Source organism: Pygocentrus nattereri, chromosome 20, assembly GCF_015220715.1.
Source record: "Pygocentrus nattereri isolate fPygNat1 chromosome 20, fPygNat1.pri, whole genome shotgun sequence".
NCBI lineage: Eukaryota > Metazoa > Chordata > Actinopteri > Characiformes > Serrasalmidae > Pygocentrus > Pygocentrus nattereri.
The window spans coordinates 29,010,553-29,022,993 of record NC_051230.1 but is presented as its reverse complement, the minus strand read 5'-3'; the positions used below and the strand labels follow the sequence as shown (position 1 = coordinate 29,022,993).

The following is a 12,441-nucleotide window of genomic DNA, read 5'->3' as shown; positions in this document are numbered from 1 at the left end:
GAAGACAGAGTTTTGGCTAAAAGCTCAGTAAAATAAACGTTAGACTTCATTAAAAATCTGTGATATACAGACGGAAACAGTATTAAACAGTGAATTTATCCATCTACAACACGGATTATGGTCAGTATAGCTGGATATCCGATGTTTACTTGGTTGTTTGTTACTTTAGCCGGCGGACTTCAGTCAGGTTTGGGTTTAAGTGAGGTAAAGAAAGGAGGCTAGGCTAACAGTGAACTTAGCTAACTAGCTGACGAGCTAACTAGTTTAACCTCACCTCAGAGTGAGAGTGAACGAACAAGAGGGGCAGAAATAAAGTTATTGGCAGCTCTTTATGCTTGTTTTTAGATTTCTCTTCAGCATTTGGAAAAAATACGCCAGTTATGTGTCAAATCGTTTGCAGTATTTCAATGTCAGTAAAAATAACGAGGCTGAAGTTATTCTCTTGTTTGAATTTCCTGCTGAGGTGGCAGAATTTAAATGCTGCAGCATGGAAAATTCAAACAAGCTGATTCAGCTTTGTGTGAAAAGGTCTTCATAATGTAACCCAGTTCTAAATATGGGCTGATCACTGGAAGAGAATATTATCTGTCAGAGTCTAGGAATCACCACCATTCAATTTGAAAGTGTCCCGGGTTCAGAGGTGTATAGAGAAACTACGTAAATATAGTATACATATAAAAATATATATAAATGTAATTTACTTTCTCTTCTCTTGCGGCCAAAGGAAGAAAAAATGTTAATTTGCACAATAAGCACACACCACAGCAGTTGCATTTACTTTTAAAGGTATTCTTATTGAGAATTTTGTGACTCTGTGAATCTGTAACGTGTCAGGTATATTGTATTTGACTCAAACATTAACCACAAGTGTATGAATGGCCATTCATAAAAGAAAAAAATATACAGTTGCAGCTTAAGTCTCCTTTGGTCTGAAATAGATCGCTATGTATCGGCAGTTTGTGCAAATACTGCACCAGGAGTCTGACCGTGACTATTACATACATTTCCTAGAAACAATTAAAGGTACAAAAGCACAATATAAATCTTCAAAATGAACCAAGAGCAAATAGAACAATTAATTAACACTTTATGAATTATTTTCATAGTGAACTGAACCTGGTACATGCATCCAAATAGCTGGCTAATCTCCCCATAGTTAGCATGAAGCACACAGTGGCTGGTACACATGCTCAGAAATTAAAATGTAAAATATACAAGATAACTTAAATTTTATTACCTAATATGAAGAATAATATAGTTCAAACACACTGAGTGGGCTTTTCTGAATTAAACAGCGAATATAATATTCAGTTCATGAGCAGCCGAACTATCCCTCTAAATTGCAAATACTGCACCACGAGTCTGACCTACAGAGGGCGCATCAGTTCACTTCTGGCAATTACACAACAGTCAGAGGAGAAGTGTCTGAAAAATACATGAACAGTCCTGAACCTTTTTTTATTAAAACAAAACAAAAAAAAATACAAAAATAAATAAAAATGCTATTGTAAGGGTGGGTTACATCAACACAGTTTTATATCCCTCATTTCCTCAACCTGTAGATGAAAGTTAAGAGGCAGCCTCTCCGTTGAAGGCCAGAAAGATGAGAAGATTTTTACCATTTTTTACCAATTTTTTTTAAAACAAAAAAGTTAAATTGATTAGTCTTTATTTCCTTGAGTTCTCGTAAATCTGATTTTAATAAAATTAATGTATCATTACACTCAGGAAGACAGAGAGAGAAAGAAGCTGAAGGAGACTGAAAGGACTGAACGAGCCGATCCGATGAAGGTTAGTGATTAAGAAGAACGCGAGGGAGAGCTGTGTAAGCTTTCAGTTAAAATTAACACTGAATTTAATTTAGTTTAACTGAGAAAATATAATATGTGTCACCATGACCATGAAATTCTCTCACCTAGCTTAGTTAAACATGGGTACAGAGCAAAAGAAAAAGAGAAAGCATTGCTTGACTTAAGTACCTGTGCTTGATCTGTGCCTACTGTAAGCATAACTCTCACTACTTGACATTTTCTGGCTGTTGCTACCCTAAAAATGTATTACAAACATTATATAACATTACACCACTAAAATGTATATATTCGGGCACCATTCACGCTGTGTTGCTCCGGTGCTACCATTGTACGATCAATGAAGGCTGCAACACACTTGACCGTATAGGGAGACGGGGGTGGGCCTACCAAATGAATAGGTGTACCTGACTTGGATGCACAAAGTCTGGTTCCAAATTTGAAAACGTGGCAGGAGAAATTTAGCTTCATTTCTGTGCAATGGAAGGGCGTTTTTTTATGTACATGCTTCCTTGCAGTCATTGGGTGGGACCAGTTTAATGAGGAAAAAATGTTGCGCTTGGCCTTCTAGAAGATCTAGGACTGTAAATACCAGTGGCAGTCTGACTGGGTCAGTTGTGACAGTAATCATTTTACGGAAGTGGTAAGACTAGAAAGCCAACATGCTAACAGGCCAGTAATTCCCAGAGTGCAAATAGAAAGAAAAAATTATTTAGTTTTCGGGCTCATCTATTTGGTAGAAAATGCAAATGTGACCAGTTATGTGAGAGAAATTTGGTGCTCCTAGATCATTGTTTGTGACATGAATCTTTTTCATGTTCAAATTCATGACAGGCAATATGCTACAAACTAAGGCAAGTTAAGCATTTCAAACTGCCCACTTCCTTGGATGTGTCCTCATCTTAGTCAATTCTTATACTCTGTAACATTTATAGCATTCTTGTGCTTACATGAATGGTTTGCTCAGGGGCCTAGGCATTTCTAAAAGCTTTACTTTGTCCCTCATATTCTAACTAACACCTTTGACTAGCAGGAAGACTGGATTTCTTAACAATGAGTGGAGAAGCGTTTGAGACACTGAAAGTGAAACTAATTCCTGTTGGCTATTTTTCCAACATCTTTAAAATAGATATTGCAAATAAAGGTTAATAGAAATTGTTGATTATGTTAAGCTGTAAAGTGTAACATGGCCAACATAAGAAAACAATGAAGATTTTGATTCTGAAAACTTCTTAAGGTCTTTTGACAATAAGAACATTCTTGTGAACTTCTCAGTGTTTGTGTTAAGAATCTTTGCACTTACATAGTGCATAAAATTCGCCAAAAGCTAAGCTGACCCCTCTGGCATTAAAATAAAAAACTGTGCCAGGAGCTTCATGGCCTGGGTTTTGATGGCTCACCAGCTGCATGCAAGCCTTACATCACTAGACACAATGCCAGGAATCGATTTGCAATTGTATGCCTTCAATTTGTGGAAATACTTTGAGAAAGGTCTTTTTTTGATCGAGCATGACAGAGCCCCAGTGCACAAAGCACGGTCCAAAAAGGTTGAGATTGATGTGGAAAAAATTAACTGGCTGGCACAGAGCCTGGACCTCAACCTCACTGAACACATTTGAGATTAACTAGAATGGAGATTTTAAGCCAGGCCTTCTCATCCAACATCAGTGTCTGACCTCACAAGTGCTCTTCTAGATGACTGGGTAAAAATTCCCACAGAAATGTAGCAGGATAGTGTTCTAGAGTTTTGGGACTGCAACACTAATTTCTTATCTTCAGACGTGTGTAACCTTCTGGTGAGAGAAAGCAGGTGGATGTAAGAGAATCAGAGAAAGAATGAAGGCTTGCATATCATCTGCATATCAATGGATCTGGAGATCATGTTGATGATCTTGTCAAGTGGAAATATAATGAAAGGTTAAGGACCAAGAACTGAGCCCTGGGTTAAACCATGGGAAAGATGAGATACACCAGACCGGTCAGTAACATGATCTGAAGTGTTCTCAAGGCTGCCGAGCAGAATTTCATGACACACTGTGTCAAACGCAGAAATACTGTCCAAAAAACATGCATGTGAAACAAACAGTATTGAGTCAGTTGCCATCAGTAAATCATTTGCAACCTTGACCAGTGCTGTTTCAGTGCTGTGATTTGGCTCTGAACCCAAGCTGCTCAAATAGGTAACTTAAGAAGGCAAGGTATGAGAAAATCTTCAGGGTCAGGTCCTGTCTTCTGAAGAGCTGGGGTGATTCTAGTTCATTTTAAGTGGGATGGAATCAAACCAGACATAAAAGAGGCATTGATGACTTTATTTATACAATTATAAAAATGATGGAATACATGCTTTCGGCAGAGGAGTGGCTATGGGATCCAAGAGACAGGTATAAGATCTGGATACTCAAGTAGAGAAATCACTTGACAGGAGAACATGATAAGAGTAGGATACTTGAGTTTTAAATGGATGTTATCATTCTTTTCATTAAAAACATGGGCAAATGACAGGGCTAAGGGGAAGCTATTACCAGGCTGCAACATCTCAGTGACATTGGAGAAAAGCACTCTAACATTTTTTTAGACCCTCCTTGTAGACATGATCTTTATAAACAAGTCCATTTACCATCAAACCAGTTTTCCTAATGAGATGCTGTGGTTGACACCCTGCAATTTTCATACGCTGCAGCTTACTGGAAACCCAAGAGGCTTGATGAGAAGATGTCACAACTTGTCTTCTGAGAAGGGCCTCAGCAAATGACATAACCCAAGGGAGGAAAAACTGATCAAGCAGGTTCATTAGAATAGGAGGAGTAGCATTTATAAGATTTCTAAAGGTTACACTACGAGATACCCAATGTCTTTGTATGTGGTGAGAAATGAATAAATACAATGTCAATGACGCCAGTCAAGTTCTCAAGTCTTCACAGCAGAATTCCATGATACACTGTGTCAAGTGCAGCACTAAAGTCCAAAAAACGAATATGTTTAACAAATCAGAGTCAGCTGTTGTCAGTAAATCATTTGTAACCCTAACTAGTGCTGTTTCACTGCTGTGATTGGCTCTGAACCTAAATTGGAACTGCTAATTTAAGCAACTTGCTAAACAAAGGAAGGTTTAAAATGGGTTGGTTGTTCATAAGATCTTCAGGGTCTAGTCCTGGCTTCTTAAGAGGATGCAACCCATCAGACCTAATAGAGGCATTGATGATTATATTTATAAGAAGGCAAAGGGAAGGGTGGCCATGGGATCCAAGAGACAGGTAGAATATCTGGATGCTTTAGGAGAGAAAGTAAAGAAATCACTTTTGACACTGTTGACAGATAACTGCAGGCTGCAACAGTTCATTGACAGTGGAGGAAGGCACTCTAGCATTTCCTTGGCAACTGCTGATTGCAGTGGTGTATAGGTTATACAGTTCTTATAGCAAAGGCCATGATCTTTGTAAACAAATCCATATACTTTCTTCTTAAGATGCTTGCATTTTGAGAAGGTCGTGGTTTAGGTCATTGACACAATGCAAACATGAAAAGTATCCAGGGCCTCAGCAAATGACATAATGCCCCGAGGGATAAAAAACTGATCAAATATGTTAATAAGAGCAGGAGGACTAGCATTTCTAAATATTTCTAAATGTGATAATACAAGATGTCCAATGTGTTTGTGCGTGGCAAGAAATCAAACTTCAAACAGACCAACCTTATGATCAGAGATATAAAAAGATACAAATTGGTGCCACACAAGTTAGTGGGAGAGGTATGTAAATTGCCAAAAAAATTATATGTAGTTGAAAAAACAGTTATATGAGTCAACATGAACGTTAAAATCACCTAACATCAACATTAAAAAGTACAGAGGAATAGAAAAGTTCAAACAGTATAGCGATGAAAACATTACAATTTAGGAGAACTGTACACCAAAAGAATGAACAGAGGCTTTGACCTGATCACTTTTAAGGCAAGACTCTTGGACTGTGTTACTTTGAATTGGAACAGTTTTTGTCCTGAGCAAGACAGAACAGCCAATCCACACCCGTGGCCAGAAACACAAGATTTGTCAATATATTCATAAGCAGGAAGTATATAGCTTTATTAAGTGTTAAAAAGTTATTGGACCATTGTTTGTCCACTATAATGTCAGAGATAAACGTATTTTGTATTGTTGAGAGAACAAGCACTGAGTAAAGTAAAAGTGTGATGTGAAATCCTGAGTGAGTTTACAAGACCAATCAGAGTCTGTGGCAATTCCTGCAAGAGGCAAAGTTTCACACCGTGCTGAGTCCGAGAATGACGATGACCCAAAATCCAGATACAAGGAATGCTAACCACTGAGAACATCAGAGATTTGTAGCATGTGATGTAAGTTACCTAGAGTTTAATCTTTTTAATCCCAGAAACGGGAAAATTCCACCTCTGCATTTAACCCATGTGTGAAGTGAAAAACCACATACACACTAGTGAATACACACACACTAGGGGGCAGTGAGCACACTTGCCTGGAGCGGTGGGCAGCCCTATCCACAGCAGCCAGGGAGCAATTGGGGGTTAGGTGTGTTGGACTGTCGGCACTGGGGATCGAACTGGCAACCTTCCAGTCACAGGGCCAGTAACTAACCTCCAGCCCATGACTGTCCCAAATGTATGGCAAGATATTCCCAAAAAGATACATCTGCAGAAGTACAGCAGAAGAGCAGGCAGAAGCAAGATACAGGCACTTACGTGCTATAAGTACAGCCTCAGACAAGTTCTCATTCTTTGAAAATGCCCAGGTCTTCATTGAAGACTAAGATAGCAAATTTTTTTTGAAATACATACTGACATGCCCCTTTGTAAATATAGCCACATAACACATTAGTCTGCAAAAAAAAACACTCCTAATGAATGTCAGTATTAAGTAGTTATCAAGACAGAAAAGGTACCAATGAAGGCTACGGTAGCAAGCAACAGGTTTTTGAAGTACATTCTAAACACAGCCAGATACCACACTAGCGTGTTAACCATGAAACCTCTCGTACCAAACGTCAGATGAAGTGGTTATCAAGACAGAACGGGTAGCCAGAAACACAGCAACACAATGAGAATTTGGAGACTTCGAATGAAGCTAAGTGAGCACTGAACAGAGTGAGGCAGCAAAGTTTTGTGTTAGGCCAGTGTCAGACCACTAGTGGGCAGATTTAAAGTGTGATTTAATCCAGAAAAGGTTGAGATGCTGTGCAAAATTTAAATAAAAACGAATGCAGTGATATTATTTAAACACTATAATTAAAAATAGTACAAAGACATCATATGTTGAAACATATGTTTGTTGTTTTTTTATTTAATGCCAGCATTTTTTTGCCATGTTTACCTCTGTGATGCATCACCTCTTCTTTTAACAAAACTCTGCAAGCATTTAAGAACTGAAGAGACAATTGCTGTAATTTTAAATGCAAAATGTTTTGCCATTCTAACTTGATATTGAATTTCAGCTGCTCAACAGTTTGGGGTCATCACTGGGAATCATTTTTTTGTTCAATAATGTGCTAAATGTTTTCAATCTGTAACAGGTCTGGACTGCGAATGGGTCACTTTTGCACCTGGATTCCTTTACTTATGAGCCCTGTTGTTGTAAACCCTGTAGAATGTGGTTTGGCATTGTCTTGCTGAAATAAACAAGGCCTTCACTGAAAAAGACAATCTGTTTGGCAATATATCTTCTTCTTCTTTCGGCTGCTCCCTTTAGGGGTCGCCACAGCGGATCATCTGCTTCCATCTTGCCCTATCCATTGCCTCCTCTACTTTCACACCAACCATCTCCATGTCCACCTTCACTACATCCATAAACCTTCTCTGAGGTCTACCTCTTCTCCTTCTACCCGGCAGCTCCATCTCCAACATTCTTTGCCCAATATATCCACTATTCCTCCTCAACACATGTCCAAACCATCTCAACCTGGCCTCTCTGGCTTTATCTCCAAACTGCTCCACCTTTACTGTCCCTCTGATCTGCTTATTTCTAATCTTGTCCAGCCTTGTCACTCCCAACGAAAATCTCATCATCTTCATCTCCACCACCTCCAGCTCAGCCTCCTGTCTTTTAGACAGAGCAAAGTCTCCAGACACAGTCTCCAAACCATACATCATAGCAGGACGCACTACTGTCTTGTAAGCTGCTATCCTTCTGTCACAAATCAGCCCTGACATCCGTCTCCACCAACTCCATCCTGTCTGCACCCTCTTCCTCGCCTCTTTTTTGCACTGTCCATTGCTCTGGATGGTTGACCCAAGATATTTGATGTCATCCACCTTTACGACCTCTACTCCTTGCATCTTCACCTTTCCACCTGCCTCCCTCTCATTCACACACATGTATTCTGTCTTATTTCTACTGACCTTCATTCCTCTCCTCTCCAGTGCAAACCTCCACCTCTCCAGATTCTCTTCCACCTGCTCTCTACTCTCACCACAGATTACAATGTCATCTGCAAACATCATGGTCCATAGAGCCTCCTGCCTAACCTCATCTGACAACCTGTCCATCACCATTGCAAACAAGAAGGGGCTCAAAGCTGATCCCTGATGTAACCCTACCTTCACCTTGAAACCATTTGTCACTCCAACTGCACACCTCACCACTGTCTCACTATCCTCATACTTGTCCTGCACCACCCTAACATACTTTTCAGCTACACCTGACTTCCTCATACATTACCACAGTTCCTGTCTTGGCACCCTATCATATGCCTTCTCTAGATCCACAAAGACACAGTGTAGCTCCTTCTGACCTTCTCTGTACTTCTCTACCAACACTCAACGCAAAAATTGCATCTGTGGTACTCTTTCTGGGCATGAAACCAAACTGCTGCTCACTGATCTGGACCTCTCGCCTTAGCCTTGCTTCAACAACTCTTTCCCATATCTTCATGGTGTGGCTCATCAACTTTATACCTCTATAGTTACTGCAGCTCTGCACATCACCCTTGTTCTTAAAAATGGGGACCAGTACACTGCTTCTCCACTCATCAGGCACTTGTTGGCAAAATATGATACCCCAAAACCTGTATGTATCGTTCAGCCTTAATAGTGCCTTCAAACATGTGCAAGTGGCTTTCGAACTGTGTGCTAATAACAAGCTGGAAAGTCCCTCTCATCTTCCTTAAAAGACTATAGCATTTATACGTCACACCACAGGACTTTTTTCCACTTCTCCTTTGTCTGTATTAAACGTCTGTCTGTCTTAAAGGACTTTGGTCACAGAGAAGGCGACAGCGTTTCTGGATCTTGTTTGTGTATGGTTTCTTCTTTATGTAGAATTGTAACTTCAGTTTGTGGAAAAGCTGTGTTTACAGATAGCAATTTATTCTTGAATTGTTTGCCTGCGCAGTTCTTCACAGAGAGGTGAACCCCTCCCCATCTTTACTTCTGAAAGGCTCAGCCTCTCTGGGATGTTCTTCTTATATGCAATTTAATACTTACCAATTACCATTTAACCCAATTAGGTGCTCGTTATGATATCCCCACCTGTTACCAATTCACTTGCTTGTTGGTTACCCCGACTTAAACGGGGTTTGTACATTTGGTAAAGGTCATTTTCAAGTGGGGAACTCGATCCTAGTTACGCTGTTGGACAATAGCAGTGGCGCAACTCTTTGTGTTATGCTTGCCTTTTTGCCTTATAGACAGTATCATAGAACCCATTAAAAGTGTCTTTTGGTTCCTGGAAATGTATGTGTATATGATATGATGGCAAGCTGTTCCACAAAGCACTTCATGGAGAGCAGCAGCTTTCTCCTTGCCACCCTGCCATACAAACCATTGTTGTTCAGTGCTCTCCTGATGGTGAACTTGTGAACATTAACATTAGCCAAATCAAATGAGTAGGGCTGAACCACACCAATCAGTGCAGCTCTGAATTTTTGGAGCATTTATGTACTACTGAGTACTATTAAATTGAATTAACAGCCAGCCAATACTAACTGGAATACCCAGCCAACATGTGTTCCACATCAGAAAAGTGCTTCTTTACAGCTTTGCTCCTCACTGTCTTTCAACATCAGTCTGTGTAGCTCAGTGACAATAGGAATCACATTCAAGGCTAACACAGTCAAGGATGTCAGTTGTGGAGTTTTACGTCTTCTCTGAGTTTTTTATTCAGCTAGTTGAGCTGTAGTTGATGATCAGACACAGTGTTTGTGTGACTCACTGTAAGTTTGAATAGGCTTTGAAAACACTTTGTCCATGCTACATTAAAGGAAGCTCTACAGACAGCACAGCTCTGTCCAGACTTTCATTCAGCCTCAAAGAGGTTTTAGACAACTATCCGGTGACTCAGGAGTGGTCGGGGTGGCTGTGCCCAAGCTGTATTCGGCAAGGGGGGAGAAACTCTGACTTCAAATGAGGATATTGTCGGTCCGTGGAAGGAGCACTTTGAGGAACTTCTTAATCTGGGAGACGTGCTTCCCTTACGGGAGTCAGGGCCTGAGACTCCTGGGGTGTCAAGTTCTATTTCCCTGGTGGAGGTCACTGAGGTAGTTGGTAAGCTCCTCAGTGGCAAGGCACCGGGGGTAGATGAGAATCGTCCAGAGATGCTTAAGGCTCTGGATATTGTGGGGCTGTCGTGGCTAACACGCCTCTGCAATATTGCATGGACCTTGGGAACAGTATCCTTGGACTGGCAGACTGGGGTGATGGTCCCTATTTTAAAGGGGGGACTCCCTGGGAAAGTCTATGCAAAGGTGTTGGAAAGGAGACTCCGACCGATAGTTGAACCTCAGATTGAGGAGGAACAATGCGGATTCCATCCCGGCCGTGGAACAATGGACCAGCTTTTCACCCTCTCACAGATTGTTGAGGGGGCATGGGAGTTTGCCAGTCTACATGTGTTTTGTGGACTTGGAGAAGGCTTATGATCGTGTTCCTTGAGATATCTTGTGGGAGGTCCTCCGGGAGTATGGGGTGCTGGGGCTTCTACTCTGGGCCATCCAGAGTGAGAGCTGTGTCCGTATACTGGGCATTAAGTCAGACTCTTTCAGTGTTAGCGTTGGACTCCGCCAGGGTTGTGCCCTGTCTCCAATCTTGTTTGTGATATTCATGGACAGAGTGTCAGGGCGTAGCCGGGGTCAGGAGGGCATTATGTGTGGAGGCTGGAGGGTTGTTTCTCTGCTATTTGCAGATGATGTTCTTTTGGTGGAATCACATGGATTCCTCCAGCGCTTGCTGGAGCGGTTTGCAGCTGAATGTGAAACAGTTGGTATGCGGATCAGCACCTCCAAGTTTGAGTCCATGGTCTTGGCCCGGAAAAGGATGGCATGCCCACTCTAATTAAGGGGAAATGACCTGCCCCAGGTGGAGGAGTTTAAGTATCTTGGGGTCTTGTTCACAAGTGACGGGAAGAGAGATTGTGAGATCAGCTGCAGGCTGGGACAGGCAGCAGCAGTAATGCGGTCACTGTACTGGACTGTAGTGGTGAAGAGGAAGTTGAGCCAAAAGGTGAAGCTCTCTGTTTACTGGTCGACCTATATCCCAACCTTCACCTATGGTCATTAGCTGTGGGTAATGACCGAAAGAATAAGATCGCGAATACAAGTGGCAGAAATGAGCTTTCTTCGTCAGGTGGCGGGCTACATGCTATGTGATAGAGTGAGGAGCTCAGTCATCCAGGAGGAGGTTGAAGGTATGTGCTGGGTGTTTCAGTGCCTTTTTTTTGAGTAAGATTTAAGATCATTTTAAAGTGACGTGAATGCATTGATATACAGGGAATTCTGCCAGAAAACGGGTGTCTCTCCCTCACTGCTTGGATTCACCACGCCGTTAGCTGATAGCAGATAGCATCAGCCTAAACCCAGAACATCGCGTGTAAAGCTGTGGCTTACGTGGATGTGGGTAATATTGGCCGCAGGGTATGCACTTGGAACAATATAACGCTTAATGTGTTTGCATTTTTATCATATAATGGAGAGTAATGGCCGATGCCTCTCACGTAGGTGTGTACTGTTGGCGTGCATGATATCGGGTGGGTTTGGGGAGACGGCATCGAAAGGCAGGTGTTTCACTTAGTTTCCTGATTTAGCGTGCATGGTTAGGTTTGGTTTTAAATAAACATTGTGATTTTTAGATTTCGGGCATGAAACTTGCAAGTTGCATCCAAACAAGTTGTACTGGTAATCCCAGCCTGAAGGTACATTTGCTCATTAGCTGTGGGGCTAAGGCCTTCCTTATTCTATTTTTACAGTGTTTCATTTTATTGTAAATGTGGGGTTTATTAGTTAATTTTTTTTCTTTCTTTCTTTATGATTTTTGTTTTCTCTCATTCATTTGTTAATTAAAGAATTGTGTATTTTCTTTTGGAATTTGTTTGTGATATGTTGAATTAACCCCGCTTTATGTCAATTTTGATGGCATTTAGGAGGATGTATTGTTTTTAATAGGATTACTGGCTGTGATTAATTATTTTGTGTCTTTTTATTTTGTTCTAGAGCAACTTGGTGGAAGGGTGTCTCTTCTTGGCTGATGGTTACCCTCTTTGGAAATTTCCCTTTTCACTCCTTTTACACTTGGGTTGATGTGGTTGAAGTCACTCCTTTTTGAGGTGTTACAGCCTGTGTGTGTGGTTTGTGTAGCCTCCAGTGTGGGGACCTAGCCAAACTATCTGACGCCAGCTCTA

The 12,441-nt window shown here is 41.1% G+C and overlaps 1 long non-coding RNA gene across 1 annotated transcript; it reads left to right on the top strand.

The window, feature by feature from the left end:
* LOC108434476 lies at positions 1–12,441 on the top strand. The gene is made up of 3 exons (XR_001858377.2): positions 1–120; positions 1,729–1,791; positions 12,254–12,441. It is a non-coding gene; the product is annotated as an uncharacterized LOC108434476 (long non-coding RNA).